We start from the raw sequence: 15,936 nt of genomic DNA on the forward strand, positions 1-15,936 counted from the left end.
GCATCTTCAATAAAGCTAAGTGTCATTTATTCTTCATTTAGTAGAGTAGTACATGCACAATATATATTGTGCATGTACTACTCTACTATTGTGCATGTATCCTTCTCTTTGTGTGGTAAAAATGTGGTAAAAAAAATTTTTTCATACTTTTGGGTGTCTTGCCCAGATTAATTTGATTTCCATTATTTCTTATGGGGAAAACTCATTCGCATAACGATAATTTTGCATAACAATGAGCTCTCAGGAACAGATTAATATCATTATGCGGGGTTCCACTGTGCTAGTACACCTAAATTCTAGCGCCCTCAAATCTAGTGAGAGAAAGCTGGTAGGCCTACATATGAAAGAATAGGTCTATGTGGTCAGTGTGCGCAGTATAAAAAAAATCCTGCAGCACACAGTGCGTAATGAGAAAAAAAAAATTTGACTGTGTTTTTGGATTAAAACAGTGATTTAGCATTGTATTTTCGTATGGTATTTATTGTTGTATTCTAGTTTTCTTGGTCTCATTTTATAGAATGGAAGACATATTACAGAAATTTGGATGATTTTGACTGGTTTTACAATGAAAATTACCTTGAAATTGAGCTCAAAGTAGCAGAAATTTTCGATTTTTACCAAAGTTCAAAAGTAAACAAATCATGCCACGCATCCAATACACATCAACTGGTGAGTCTAATATTCTTTCACAAGTGCGCTGATATTATTTATACCATTTCTACACTAATGCAGTAGTCTGCATAACAGTAAATCTCATTTTTTTTGTAAGAATAAAAATTCAAAGTGGAACGATAAAGAAATATAAGAGGGGCCTGGGGATGTGACTAACGAACAGAGAACTTATTTTAGTGCCAGGAATGTCTTTCTTGTTTATTCCGGATCCTATTCGGAAATTGGCATCTTTTGAAATTTGTGTGACATTGGCAAAATTGCTAAATTCTGACCACTTTATTGGATAGTTGAAATCAGTAAATGGGTGCTTTCTTGTACTCATTTGATAGAAAAAATGGAGTTCTAGCGAAATAGTTATGATTTTTGTTGACTAGTACACTGGAACTGGCTGAAAATAGGGCTCAAAGTGGGCAAAATCGTCGATGCGTAAACATCGTCAAGACCACTAACTTCGCGAGAGCATAATTCCATAAGTTTTCCATCAAATTTCATACTTTTGGTGTCAGTGTGATTGGGAAAAGATTCTCTATCTTTTCATAAGAAAAAATAATTTTTTTTTTTTTGAAATTTGGGGGACCCTGAGAACAAGTCTCTGAGAGGACCTGTCGACCCCCAAAGGGTTAAAAGTTATTTCATTTTTTTTATATACTTACTCTGATAATTATACAGTGGACCCCCGGTTTGCGATACTAATCTGTGAAGTGGAAACTATCGAACTTAAGTTAAATGACTCTTACAGGAACCAGGAGAGACAGGAGGAGCTTAAAGCTATTAGTGAAATTGAAAGAAATTCAAAATATTTCTTTTCATATGCCAAAAACAAGGCAAATACCACATCTAGTATTGGGCCCTTACTCAGACAGGATGGGACTTACACAGATGACAACAAGGAAATGAGTGAAATATTGAAATCCCAGTACGACTCTGTGTTTAGTGAACCACTAATCGGTCTGAGGATCGACGGCCCAAATGATTTCTTCATGAATGAGCCTCAAAACTCCATAAATGTATGCCAGATTTCCGACATTACCCTTACTTCGATAGATTTCGAAAAAGCCATTGACAACATGCCCATGCACTCAGCCCCGGGCCCAGACTCGTGGAACTCTGTTTTCATTAAGAACTGCAAGAAACCCCTCTCACGTGCCCTAAGTACACTATGGAGGAGGAGCTTCGACATGGCTGAAATTCCACAGTCACTTAAAACAACGGATATAGCCCCACTCCATAAAGGTGGCAGCAAAGCATTAGCTAAGAACTATAGACCAATAGCTCTGACATCCCACATCATAAAAATCTTTGAAAGAGTGCTAAGAAACAGGATTGCAAATCACCTGGATTCCCAAAATCTGCACAATCCAGGGCAACATGGGTTCAGGGCAGGTCGCTCCTGCCTCTCCCAACTACTGGATCTCTATGATATGGCCTTGGATGCACTGGAAGAAAATCAGAATGCAGATGTAATATACACAGACTTCGCAAAAGCATTTGACAAATGCGATCATGGTGTAATAGCCCTTAAAATACATGCTAAAGGAATAACTGGGAAAGTGGGGAGATGGATCTTCAACTTCCTAACAAATCGAACACAAAGAGTAGTGGTCAACAGAGTTAAATCGGAGGCTGCCATAGTGAAGAGCTCTGTTCCACAAGGCACAGTACTCGCCCCCATCTTATTCCTTATCCTCATATCAGACATAGACAGAGATATACATCACAGCACCGTATCATCCTTTGCGGATGATACTAGGATCTGCATGAGGCTGTCATCTGCTGAGGACGCGGTTAACCTCCAAGAAGATATAAACAAAGTTTTCCAGTGGGCAACGGTAAACAATATGATGTTCAATGAGGACAAATTCCAACTACTCCATTATGGAAAACTGGAGGAGATAATAACTAGAACAGAGTATACTACAGACTCTGGCCATACAATAGAGCGGAAAAATAATGTAAGGGACCTGGGAGTAGTAATGTCTGAGGATCTCACTTTCAAGGATCACAACAGTGCCACGATCGCACGTGCAAAGAAAATGACAGGATGGATAATGAGAACGTTCAAAACGAGAGATGCCAAGCCCATGATGATCCTTTTCAAATCACTTGTTCTCTCTAGGCTGGAATACTGCTGTACATTAACATCTCCATTCAAAGCATGTGAAATCGCAGATCTAGAGAGAGTACAGAGATCCTTTACTGCTCGTATAAGTTCTGTCAAGCACCTTAACTACTGGGAATGCTTGAAAGCACTTGACCTGTACTCGTTGGAATGCAGGAGGAAGAGATATATCATAATCTACACTTGGAAAATCTTGGAAGGAATGGTCCCAAATCTGCACACAGAAACCACTCCCTACGAAAGTAAAAGACTGGGCAGGTGATGCAAAATGCCCCCAATAAAAAGTAGGGGCACCATTGGTACACTAAGGGAAAACACCATAAGTGTCCAGGGCCCAAGACTGTTCAACAGCCTCCCATCAAGCATTAGGGGAATTGCCAATAAACCCCTGGCTGCCTTCAAGAGAAAGCTGGACAGATACCTAAAGTCAGTGCCGGATCAGCCGGGCTGTGGCTCGTATGTTGGACTGCGTGCGGCCAGCAGTAACAGCCTAGTTGATCAGGCCCTGATCCATCGGGAGACCTGGTCATGGGCCGGGCTGCGGGGGCATTGATCCCCGGAATAACCTCCAGGTAGCCAGGTTCCTGAGAGCTCATCATAAACCAAAATTATCGAAAAGCAAATCAATTTTCCCCATAAGAAATAATGGAAATCAAATTAATCCATGCAAGACACCCAAAAGTATGAAAAAAAAAATTTTACCACATGAAATATTAAGTTTAATGCACACAAACCGAAGAAGACATGCACAGTTTGTAGTACTCTACTAACAATAGAATACATGACACTTACCTTTAATGAAGATCTGGTGATGATTGATGGGATGGCAGTAGGGGAGAGTGTCGAACTTATTGTTTAGAAGGGGAATCCCCTTCCATTAGGACTTGAGGTAGCAAGTCCTTTTCTAGGGTTACTTCTCTTCTTCTTTTAATGCCACTAGAACCATTTTGAGTCAATGGACCTCTGTTGCACAACAAATCTGTCCATAGAGCTCTGTACCTCCCGTTCCTTTACGATTTGTCTAAAATGGGCCACAACATTGTCATTGTAATAGTCACCAGCACGGCTTGCAATAGCTGTGTTAGGGTGATTTTCATCCATAAAGGTTTGCAGTTCAACCCACTTTGCACACATTTCCTTAATTTTTGAAGTAGGCACAATGGATTCCACAACTGGCATAGGCTTCTTAGGGTTAGCCCCAAACTCTTCAAAATCTTTCTTAATTTCCATACTAATTCTCACCCTTTTTACCACAGGGTTGGCACTAGAAGCTTTCTTGGGGCCCATGGTGACTTACTTTGCAGAAACGAGCACCAAAAACACTGTGATAATATGGAATGTACCGAATGTATCCTTCGATGTGAGCACACTGGCTGACTTGTAAATACTGGCACACACGTGGACATGTCTCAGACGAATCGCGTATACCGGGTTTTTTAACGGGAACCGAGGCAAAATTTTTGTGTTAAAATATATCGAATACCGTATTTATTGGATATCGATGCCATCGCAAACCAGGGGTCCACTGTACTTATGTATACCTGTACCTAAATAAACTTACACACTGTGCTGGCATGCAGGTACACATTAAAATCAGTAAAAGTGTCTTATGACTCGAGATGCCATATTAGAAATGATAATAATACTCTGTAAGCCATGCGTGTCGTAAGAGACGACTAAAATGCCGGGAGCAAGGGGCTGGTAACCCCTCCTCCTGTATATATTACTAAATTTAAAAGAAGAAACTTTAGTTTTTCCTTTTGGGTCACCCCACCTCAGTGGGATACGTATGGTACGTTGAAAGAAGAATAATAATACTCAATAATCACTGAGTCTCATTAAATGTCGTATATTACATTAATATACACATTTTCATTAATCCATGTATGATATTTTTTCAAAATTATATAATAAACATGATACATAACATATTCTTTCTTCTTTCAACAAACCGCCTGTATCCCACTGAGGCAGGGTGGCCCAAAAGGAAAAACAAAAGTTTCTCTTTTTAAATTTAGTAATTTATAAAGGAGAAGGGGTTACTAGCCCCTTGCTCCCGGCATTTTAGTCACCTCTTATGACACGCACGGCTTACGGAGGAAGAATTCTGTTCCACTTCCCCCATGGAGATAACAGGAAATAAACAAGAACAAGAACTAGTAAGAAAATAAAAGAAAACCCAGTGAGGTGTGTGTATATATATGCTTGTACATGTATGTGTAGTGTGACCTAATTGTAAGAAGAAGTAGCAAGACATACCTGAAATCTTGCATGTCTATGAGACAGACAAAAGACACCAGCAATCCTACCATCATGTAAAACAATTACAGGTTTCTGTTTTACACTCACTTGGCTGGATGGTAGTTCCTCCCTGGGCAGTTGCTGTCTACCAACCTACTACCTAGGATACATAACATATAAAGATGATGAATACACTCCACAGTAGAATAAATAAACATAAATATGAGATGTTGGAGCCAGACAACTTATACTAGTGACGCCATATTAGTAATAATAATTACCGAGTCTCATTAAATGTTGTATATTATGTTAATATACACATTTTTATTAATCCAGCTATGATACTTTTTTCAAAATTATATATTAATCACGATACATAACATATAAAGATGATAAATACACCCCAGAGTAGAATAAATAAACATAAACATAAATGGCAGGCGGCAGCGGCAACAAGAACCTTGTCCTCTATTTTTACTTCTACCTGAGGTTCCCAGCAGCCCTGTGATGGCCTAATCAAGACCCACATAACACTAACATATGTGGGTACCCAGAATGATATAAATAACTGCAGAAATCACCCAAAAGTACGCAAATTACCAACTAATAGGACTCGTTTTACCTCCTCCTGCCCTGCTGCCACTGAAGTGATACTCCACAACATTCACTCATCACCCATTGCCTACTATTCATCTGAAGCCATAGTCAATGGCCAAGGGTCAGAGCAATATAAGAAGATCCAGTAACCAGCCAAGGACTCCTAATATCAAAGGTGAGACCAGTAATATCACAAGGAAAACTTCACGTACTGCCAGCCAGGACACAACACTCATCACCCACCTGCATCACAACAACACACGACAGACAACAACAAACATGGCCACCACCGCAGTCCAAGATAACTCCTTCCTTGGATTTGATGCCAAGAAGATTACTGACCCAGAAATAATTAAGCTCCTTATGATTCAGAACCAAACAATCACCAAATTAACTCACGAAATGCATGAACTAAAAGCTTCCAATGTACAGTACCTCAGCAAGATCACTGCTCTAGAACATAAACTAGACACTGTGGAACAACAAAGCAACACCCACACTCAGTCCATAGACACCAACACTCTAAAAGACCAAGTCACACAGCTTACTACCAACATTATAGAAGAAAGATCAAGAGTGGACCTACAACTTGCCAATGTCATAACCAACTTCCAAAACCATAATGACCAACAACAGCTATCTGACGCTGTTGTAGTTAATAGCAAACATCTCCCACCCGCAGTCACCCAAGAGACTTGCATGGAGACCAACAGCTTATCAAGGGCCACCTTTGCCTTTACATACATAGTGATGACCTAAAGAATTGCAAACTAATGGGCTACCAAGCGGATAAAAAAACAGTGCTGTTAAAATTCCAAACTAGCTTACAAAGAAGCAATCTACTAAAAACATCCATTTCTATGAAAACTGATGTTTACGTCAATGAGTGCCTTACCAAAACAAGACAAAACCTCCTTTATCAGCTAAGAAAATTATGCTATTCCCCAAAAATCCAGTGCTTTGTGAGGGACGGAAAAATCGCAGTTAGGAAACAGCCCACTGGGAAGAGATATTTCATCTCTACATTCCTGAGTGAGGCTGGGTTAACAGAATCAGAGTAAGGTGCAGATTATACCCACTGTCCATGATTAGTGTTATACTGCCATAAAATTTGTTCCCCCCAAAATTTCCAATACCCCAACTACTTTTGAATGTCACTTTTGTATTCAATGACCATTCTACCTCATAGTCTTAATTGTGTTTAATATCTACAGAATCTCTCTCCTCTTTTACATCTTACCACTTCATTGTTCTATCTTATTTTAATTGAAATTAACCATAGCATTGTCCTTCTCAACTATTCTACCTCACTTTAACCCTTTGAGGGTTTCCGCCGTACTAGTACGTCTTACGCGTAGGGGTTTTTGACGTACTAGTACGCATAAATTCTAGCACTGTCAAATCTCACAGGAAAAGGCTGATAGGCCTAGATGTGAGAGAATGGGTCTGTGTGGTGGGTGTGCGCAGTAGGAAAAAAATCTGGGACCCAGTGGTGCATTGTGGGAATGCCATCATAGTACACAATGTCCACCATGCCTGGCAGTAAGAAGTTCCTCACTCCTCGGCGAATTGGGACACTTTTGTTCCCCAGTGACAGTTCTAATACAGATGGAAGTGACAGTGAAGATGAGTTTCAAAGTTCTGGTGAGGTTTTGACTGAAACTAATGGACCATAATATGGGTAATAGTGAGGAAAACCCAGACAACCCACAGCCTTCCACCTCTGGTGCTGGGCCGGCTTGTTCACATTCAGTTGTACCAGAATCAAAGAGGAAACTCCTATTTTCCCAAATCCCAGACTCAGATGTGAGCATTGGTGATGATAGTGATAGTGATTATGAACTACAAGCTCTTCAAACTTGTTCCAAGAATGGAGGAGGAGGAGGAGGCAGAGGAGGAGGAGGAGGAGGAGGAAGAAGAGGAGGAGGAGGAGGAGGAGGAGGAGGAGGAGGAAGAAGAGGAGGAGGAGGAAGAAGAGGAGGAGGAAGAAGAGGAGGAGGAGGAAGAAGAGGAGGAGGAAGAAGAAGAATACGTAATAATAACAATAATACATAATAATAATAATAATACATAATAATAATAATAATAATATGTAATAATAATAATATGTAATAAATGTTCACCCATGACAGTAACAAGATAAGGGGAGATAACATCTGATATGTGATGACGTTTGATGAGCGTAAATGAGGGTGTAGCTGATACCAAAAGATTAGATGAACATCGCTCTCCCTTTGTTTTTGCTGGTATACTAACATTTCTGTCTATTTGTCTGTCTGTCAAGCTCCCTGTCTATCTGTCTATTCGTCTAGCTCTCTGTCTCAGAGAGCCACAAGACTGCGTCATCACTTTTACTCACATCTTCAAGCGGAGTACAGCACTTTGTCTGGATTTCTTGGGTTATCCTAGGTAATTTATACTATGTATACTTGCATTTATGTGTACCTGTGAGACAGAGATAGACAGACAGATAGAAAAAGAGACAGATTAAAAGATATAGAATGAGGGAGAAAGATAATTAGATAGAATGGAGGGGAAGCAGCATCCGACCCCATTGTTTTGACAGGCGGGAGGGGGAGTGAGTAATGAGACAATATGTCACTTTGACAGCTGCTGACTCCTGGTAATTTACACTATGGAGGAGGAGGAGAAGGAGAAGGAGGAAGAGGAAGAGTAGGAGGAAGAGTAGGGGGAAGAGGAAGAAGAGGAGGAGGAGGAAGAGGAAGAGGAATAGTAGAAGGAAGATTAGGGGGAAAAGGAGGAAGAGGAAGAAGAGGAGGAGGAGGAGGAAGAGTAGGAGGAAGAGGAAGAAGAGGAGGAGGAGGAAGAGGAAGAGTAGGAGGAAGAGGAGGAGGAAGAGGAATAGTAGGAAGAGTAGGGGGAAGAGGAGAAGGATGAGGAAGAGGAGGAGGAGGAAGAAGAGGAAGAAGATGATGTAATAATATTTTTCCCTTGAAGCAAGAAAAAAAAAATCCACCCCATGACAGTGACAAGATAAGGGGAGATAACATCTGATAAGAGATGACTTTTGATGAGCGTAAACGAGGGTAGAACTGATAATAAAAGATTAGATGAACATCGCCCTCCTTTTGTTTCTGCTGGTACACTAACATTTCTGTCTATTTGTCTGTCTGTCAAGCTCCCTGTCTATCTGTCTATCCGTCTAGCTCTCTGTCTCAGAGAGCCACAAGACTGCGTCATCACTTTTACTCACATCTTCAAGCGGAGTACAGCACTTTGTCTGGATTTCTTGGGTTGTCCTAGGTAATTTATACTATGTATACTTGTATTTATGTGTACCTGTGAGACAGAGATAGACAGACAGATAGAAAGAGAGAGACAGATTGAAAGAGATAGAATGAGGGAGAAAGATAAAACACCATTGTGTATGACACCATGTTTCAAAGAGTTCCACAAGCTGCAGAACTAATAGGAATATGTTCAGTGACTGTATATTGGTATATATATTATAGAACAATAGTAATAAACAATGTTTTGTATTGTTTGTTTTTGTAAACAAGTTTTGTAAACAATGTATTGATAATTATGTTTGTGTGCTTATTGTGTTGTATACAATGAGTGTATATATGTTTCGTATTGTTTTTGTAAACAAGTTTTGTAAACAATGTATTGATAATTATGTTTGTGTGCTTATTGTGTTGTATACAATGAGTGTATATATGTACATTGCACCTTACTTTGGTCTCATAGGCCACATAAGTTATGTGAAAAAATAAAATAGTGAAAAAAACAACAAACCTTCAAATACAAGTAAACCAAAGTTTACCGGTGAGCGGCAGTCGCCGCTGTTGCCATACGGGGCTCATTTTCTGCAAACTTTACGCCTCCATATCTCCGTAAGTATTGATGGTAAATTTTTTTTTGTTTATCCTATAATGTTTAGAAAAAAAAAACTATTTTTTTTCATAAAAAAATATTTTTTTTTTTTTTTAAATTTGGCCGACCCTGAGAACAAGTTTCTGAGAGGGCCTGTCGACCCTCAAAGGGTTAAGAAACACTCTATTGCCCAATTTTATTTTAAACTCTCTCTTATTGCCCAATTTTACTTTAAACTATATAGACCAATCTTATTGTAAGCTTTTTATTATTGCCCATTTTTATTTTATTCTTTAGTGCCCAACTTTATTGTAAACTTTTCATCTTATTATTGCACTGTTCTAATCTAGAGTTTATTACCCAATTTTATACTTGCCCAATTTTACCGTATACTTTATTGCCCAATCTATTTTAACCCTTTCGTTGTCCGTCCTGTAGATCTACGGCTTCACGTTGAGTGTCCAAACCGTAGATCTACACCAAAATTCTAGCGCCGTCAAATTTAGCACGAAAGCGCTCATAGGCCTACATGTGAGAGAACGGGTCTGCTTGGTGGGTGTGCGCCATAAACAAAAAATCTAGGTGCCCGCATAGCATTGTGGGAACGCTGGCTCAGTTACCCTTGTTCACTATGCCTCGTCGCAAGTCAGCTCTCACTCCACGGAAAATTGGGACTCTCCTCTTCCTATCTGATAGTTCTGACACTGATGGAAGTGGAAATGAAGACGAATTCTATGGCTTTGATCAGTTAGTGACCGAAAGGAATGACCAGGATATCGATAATAGTGCAGAAAACCCTGACAATCCTCAACCTTCTACCTCTGGTGTGGGCACTCGTCAGCCACGGTCAGTTGCACCTCAATGCAAGAGAAAACTAATATTTTCGCATGGCCAGGCCTCTGACTTCAGTAATGATGATGATAGTGATGTGGATTGTGATTTTATTGCGCTTGACGATCATTCGAGTAGTGATAGTGAGGAATCATATTCACCAGTGAAGCGTCGGTATGTACGCCACCACATGCGTTCGGGTAGTGTACCCTATGCTGTGCCCAGGGGACGGAGTACATCCCGGAGTACATCCTGGAGTACATCCCGTGGCCCTACACCAGGTTTAGATAGTGATAGTGAGGATGATGTGGCTACACTTGGCATGGATAGACCACAGGCATCAATTTGGTGGTAATGGTGATGGTAGTGGCACCGCCATGCGTGACTCACGAGCCCAGGCTGGGACCCACGCTGCTGACTCCTCAGTTCAAGGACAAAGCGGAGCGTCAGCCACCAGCCCACCACAACCACAACTACCCGCACAACCAGCCTATGATGTCCAGTATCCACCAGCAAACCGTATCTGGGATTGGCAGCAAAATCCCAATTTTGTTCCCAAGCCCCACCACTTTGATGACTCTCAAAGTGGAATTCTACCTACTTGTCCCCTTGGAACCACGGCCAATGAACTGGAATTCTTTGAATTATTCTTTGACCAGCCATTGATGGAAACTATTGTCAGGGAAAGTAATAAGTATTTTTAGTACACCATAGCAAATACGATCATATCACCACAGTCAAGACTACACTGGTGGAAAGTGACAACTGTTGCAGAAACGTATTTGCTTTTTGCAACAATAATGCTTATGCCTCATGTCTATAAGCATAATATAAAAGCATACTGGTCCACAGATCGGCTAATTTCTACCCCGGTCTTCAGTGAAATCATCCCAGTGAACAGGTTAATCTTACTGTTACATATGTTGCACTTCTCTGACAAAACCAGGCCTGACAGAAGTGACAGGTTATACAAGATTAGAAATGTTTTTATGTATCTCAAACAAAAGTTCAGCATATACTTTTATCCATTCAAGAATCTTGTAATTGACGAGTCTTTGATTTTGTTCAAAGGTAGACTGTCATTCAAGCAGTATATACCGAGCAAGAGGAAACGCTTTGGTATAAAACTGTTTTTACTCTGTGACTGTGACAGTGGCCTGGTGTTGGATATTGTTGTATACACGGGAAGTAAAACATTGAAAGATACCAAGATGTTATTGGGTATCTCAGGTGATGTAGTGAGAAACATGATGGCACCTTATCTTGGTAAGGGGCATACATTATATACCGATAACTGGTACACAAGCCCATTACTCAGTGATTTCTTGCGAGTGAACAAGACAGATGTGTGTGGCACAGTGCGTTCTAATCATAAACATATGCCCAGGCTCAACGCAGGTGCTCGTGGTGATGACGTGCAGGTGTTTACTGCCAATGACATCATGGCATTACGGTGGCATGACAAATGAGATGTCACGTTGTTGACAACCATTCACCGTAATGAAATGCAAGACAGTGGCAAAGTTGATCAAGTGACTAATGAACGTATTCGAAAACCAGTGACAGCGATTGATTATACACAAAACATGCGCTTGGTTGACAAATGTGACATGCAGATTGGTTTTGTTGATTGTGTTTGTAAGAGTTACAAGTGGTACATGAAACTTTTCTTCCATCTCATGGACATTTCAATGCTCAATGCATATAATATGTACCAAATAAAGACTGGCAACAGACCATCATATGGTGAATTTTGTTTGTCTGTTGTCAGACAACTCATAATGAAGTACCAGGTAAGAACACCTGCTATACAACAAGGTCCTCGAATTCCTCAGGATATACCCAAGCGTTTGAGGAGGGAAGGTGATCATTTCATAATACAGCTTCCTTCAACTCAGGAGAAATTTGCTCAGAAGAGATACATCATCTGTGCACAGACAAAACAACGGCAACAAAGACGCAAAGACACTCGGTTTATGTGTGAGGAATATAAGGTGCCTCTGTGTATGGTGCCTTGTTTCAAGGAGTTCCACAAGCTCCAGCAGTTCTAAAACCATGTCCAGTGATTGTAAATATGTAAATATATGATAGAACATTAGTATTATACAAGATTTGTGCATGTTTATTGTAATAAACAACAGTGGTAAACAATAATATGATAATAACTTTAGGGCGGTTATTGTGTTCAATACAGTGAGTTTATATATATACATTATATACAGTATTGGTCTCTCAGGCCCCAAATGTTAGTAGGAAAAGAAAAAAATTGGAAAAGAAAAGAAAAAACTACAAAAACCGCTAAATAAAGTAATGAGGGTATGTGGAATTCGTCGATGTTGCCGCCACCACATCATTTTGGACAAGCTTCTTGGCACTGTATCTCGGTATTGGCACTGTATCTCGGTAAGTACTGATCAGAAAACTTTTTTTTTTTGTCTTATTACCTTCACAAAAATATGCTCTTTAATTCTGGAAGAAAAAATAATTTTTTTTTTTTTTCAAAATTTCTTGGACACTGGAGCACCACTTCAGATTTTGGCCTTGGACCCTGAAGAGGTTAAACTTTTTATTATTGCCCTTTTTTATTTGTAATCTTTATTACCCAATTTTATTATAAACTTTTTATAATTGCCCTATTCTATTTTACACTTTATCACCCAACTTTATTTTATACTTTTCTAAACCTTTTGTTGCCAAATTTTTAAGCTTGTTTATTCAACTCCAACTTTTATATTATCCTGTGTACCATCGTACTATCATATTATTGTGGTTGGGGTTCATAGGAGATTGACGATTGGAGTTAAACACACTTGTTGGATGGTAACACTATATATTAGCAGAATATAAAGGGGGAGAGGGAGCCCAAACTGCCTATCCTGTCGCCTGCTAGGAATACGGAGAAGTGAGGATGCTCTAAGGCACAAGGCAGCCTCACATGGTATCACGTGACGTCACACAAGCTAGCCACTGGGCCTAGCAAGGGGTCGTGTATGTAAAACATATGGATGGTACTATGATACACAGATAACATATACATATATGGGATCAGCAACTATGCTGACAGCTGGGTCATGTTACGTATGTCGTCTTGACATACACTACTATGCTATAGACTGAACAGGCAGGTGGCTTTGGGCTGATTCTATACAATAACAAAGACATATGTAACTTAGAACTAATGGATGGTATCATAATGGATGTTAACATAATGGGTCTTAACATAATGGATATTAACGTAATGGGTTTTAATGTAATGGGTGTTAACGTAATGGGTGCTAACGTAATGCATTTCGAATTATAAGAACAAGTCATGGTACAATAAAGAATGGAAAATTTAGTACTGCCATTACACAAATAACCCACACATAAAAGAGAGAAGCTTACGACGATGTTTCAGTCCGCCTTGGACCATTGACAAAGTCACACTAACCAGAAGTGGAGCAGGACGGCTCTATAGGCAGGAAGAGGTGGTGGTAGTAGTAGTACAAGAATGGTATATAATACCATAAATACTGCCGTTACTTTACTTTGATCAGTTGTAACCCCTCTAGGAGTGACTACGTGACCAAGAAACTTAATTTCTGATCTGAAAAATTGACATTTAGACAGTTTGATCTTTAAATTGGCTTCTTCAAACTTACCAAGTACAGTGAACCCCCGGTTAACGATATTTTTTCATTCCAGCAGTATGTTCAGGTGCCAGTACTGACCGAATTTGTTCCCATAAGGAATATTGTGAAGTAGATTAGTCCATTTCAGACCCCCAAACATACACGTACAAACGCACTTACATAAATACACTTTCATAATTGGTCGCATTGGGAGGTGATCATTAAGCGGGGGTCCACTGTACTACATCAAGTCTTTTCAAGTGTGTATCCATGTCTTCGGACATGACGATCACATCGTCTAAGTACACCATAAGCGCTTTACCTATGAGACCTCTAAAGATATTGGTCATGAGCCTTGAGAATGTGATAGGGGAGGATCGTAATCCAAAGGCCATTTGGAGGAAGTGATAATGACCTGTAGGAGTGGAGAATACAGTTAACTCTTGGCTGTCCTCATCAAGAGGGACTTGCCAAAATCCTTGTAACAAGTCCAGGGTTGAAAAGACTTTATTATCTCCGATGTTACGTAAAAGATCACCTACAGGAAGTGGGAAGCGATCTGGAATAGTTTTTGCATTTAACGTCCTAAAGTCAATCACTGGGCGCCAAGTACCATCCTTCTTCGGTACTAGGATCAAGGGCGCATTCCAGGGTGAATTGCTAGGTGCAGTAGCTCCATCATCGAGCATCTGATTGATCAATTCTTCTGTGGCAGCAACTTGGGAATGAGGCATTCTGTATGCAGGTATATAGATAGGTCTAGTACCAGGTTCAGGTGGAATACAGTGGGACAATAAGTTTGTTATACCCATCTTCTCATTTGGTAAGGCAATGGCTTTACGACGTTTGTTCAATGGAGTCAACAAACGCTTGACCTCGTCTGGGAAGTCAGTGGGAGCTAAGTCTTTCTCCTCAACAGGTGGGATGGATTGATCCAGCAAAGTGGATGAGGTCTCCCCTGTTGAAATAGCACTGACCCACTGGTCAGGTGGCAAGTCATCCTGTACTTCAACAGGGTAAGGATAGTGAACCAGGTCAACAAGATTGGCATTTGCTCTGAGATGAACACTGTGACCAAAAGTGTTAGCAAGGAATAAATGAATCTTACTGTCTCTTACAACATGTAAGGATGATTCAACAAATAAACCCCTTACTTTGCAGGAATTACTGTCAACTAGGATGTTATCACCATCTGGAACACTAGGAACAACAACAGACACTCTAGTGAGAGCACTAGCCGCAACAGAGACATCTTTCTGCAGACGGCAAATGACATCAACAAGAGATGGCATTACTAGTTTCAAGTAATCATTTTCCGACAAGGCATCCCCTGTGGAGGAACTACTACTTGAACTAGCAGTCATTGCAGGGATTGGCTGAGCACTCAAGGCAGTCTGAGTGTCCTCGGACACTTGAGGCAGCGGAACACTATCCTGCATGTCTGAAGGTGTAGGTGGAACACAGATGGGAGTGACAGAGTTACTAGTGCCTGACCGCTTGGGTACGCTACTGGAAAATGCATTGGCTTGTAAGGACTTAATCCAGACGTCGTACTCTGCGGCAGTATGGCAGATCTCGGATGCAAGCTGGTAACCCCAAAGTGGAACAATCAAGTCATCAATTTGGGCATGCTGTTGATAAGGGTCAAGCACAACATGTAAGTCCCTCATGGAAGCAAATCCCAGTAGAAGGTCACCAGGGAAAGTAATCTGGTCGACAACAAGGAAAGAAGCAGTAAAGTCTCTACCTTGGATAGAAAAGGTGAGGGAAGTCTGACCTCGGACACACAGAAGGGAACCAGCTACTCCACTAAGGGAGGTTACAGTAGTTGGTTCAACAAGGAGGACACGTCATAACTGCTCTTCTTTAAACAAACTAGACCTGATGATATTAACTTGCGCACCAGAGTCCATGAACACATGAACGGGCGTATTATGAATAGATGCTTGCACTAGAGGACCTATCGTTTCATTGGGAGTTATGTGCAAACAGAAAGGTGGGTTGTCTTCGGAGAAGGTATGTTCCACT

This window comes from Cherax quadricarinatus, chromosome 81, assembly GCF_038502225.1.
Source record: "Cherax quadricarinatus isolate ZL_2023a chromosome 81, ASM3850222v1, whole genome shotgun sequence".
Lineage (NCBI taxonomy): Eukaryota > Metazoa > Arthropoda > Malacostraca > Decapoda > Parastacidae > Cherax > Cherax quadricarinatus.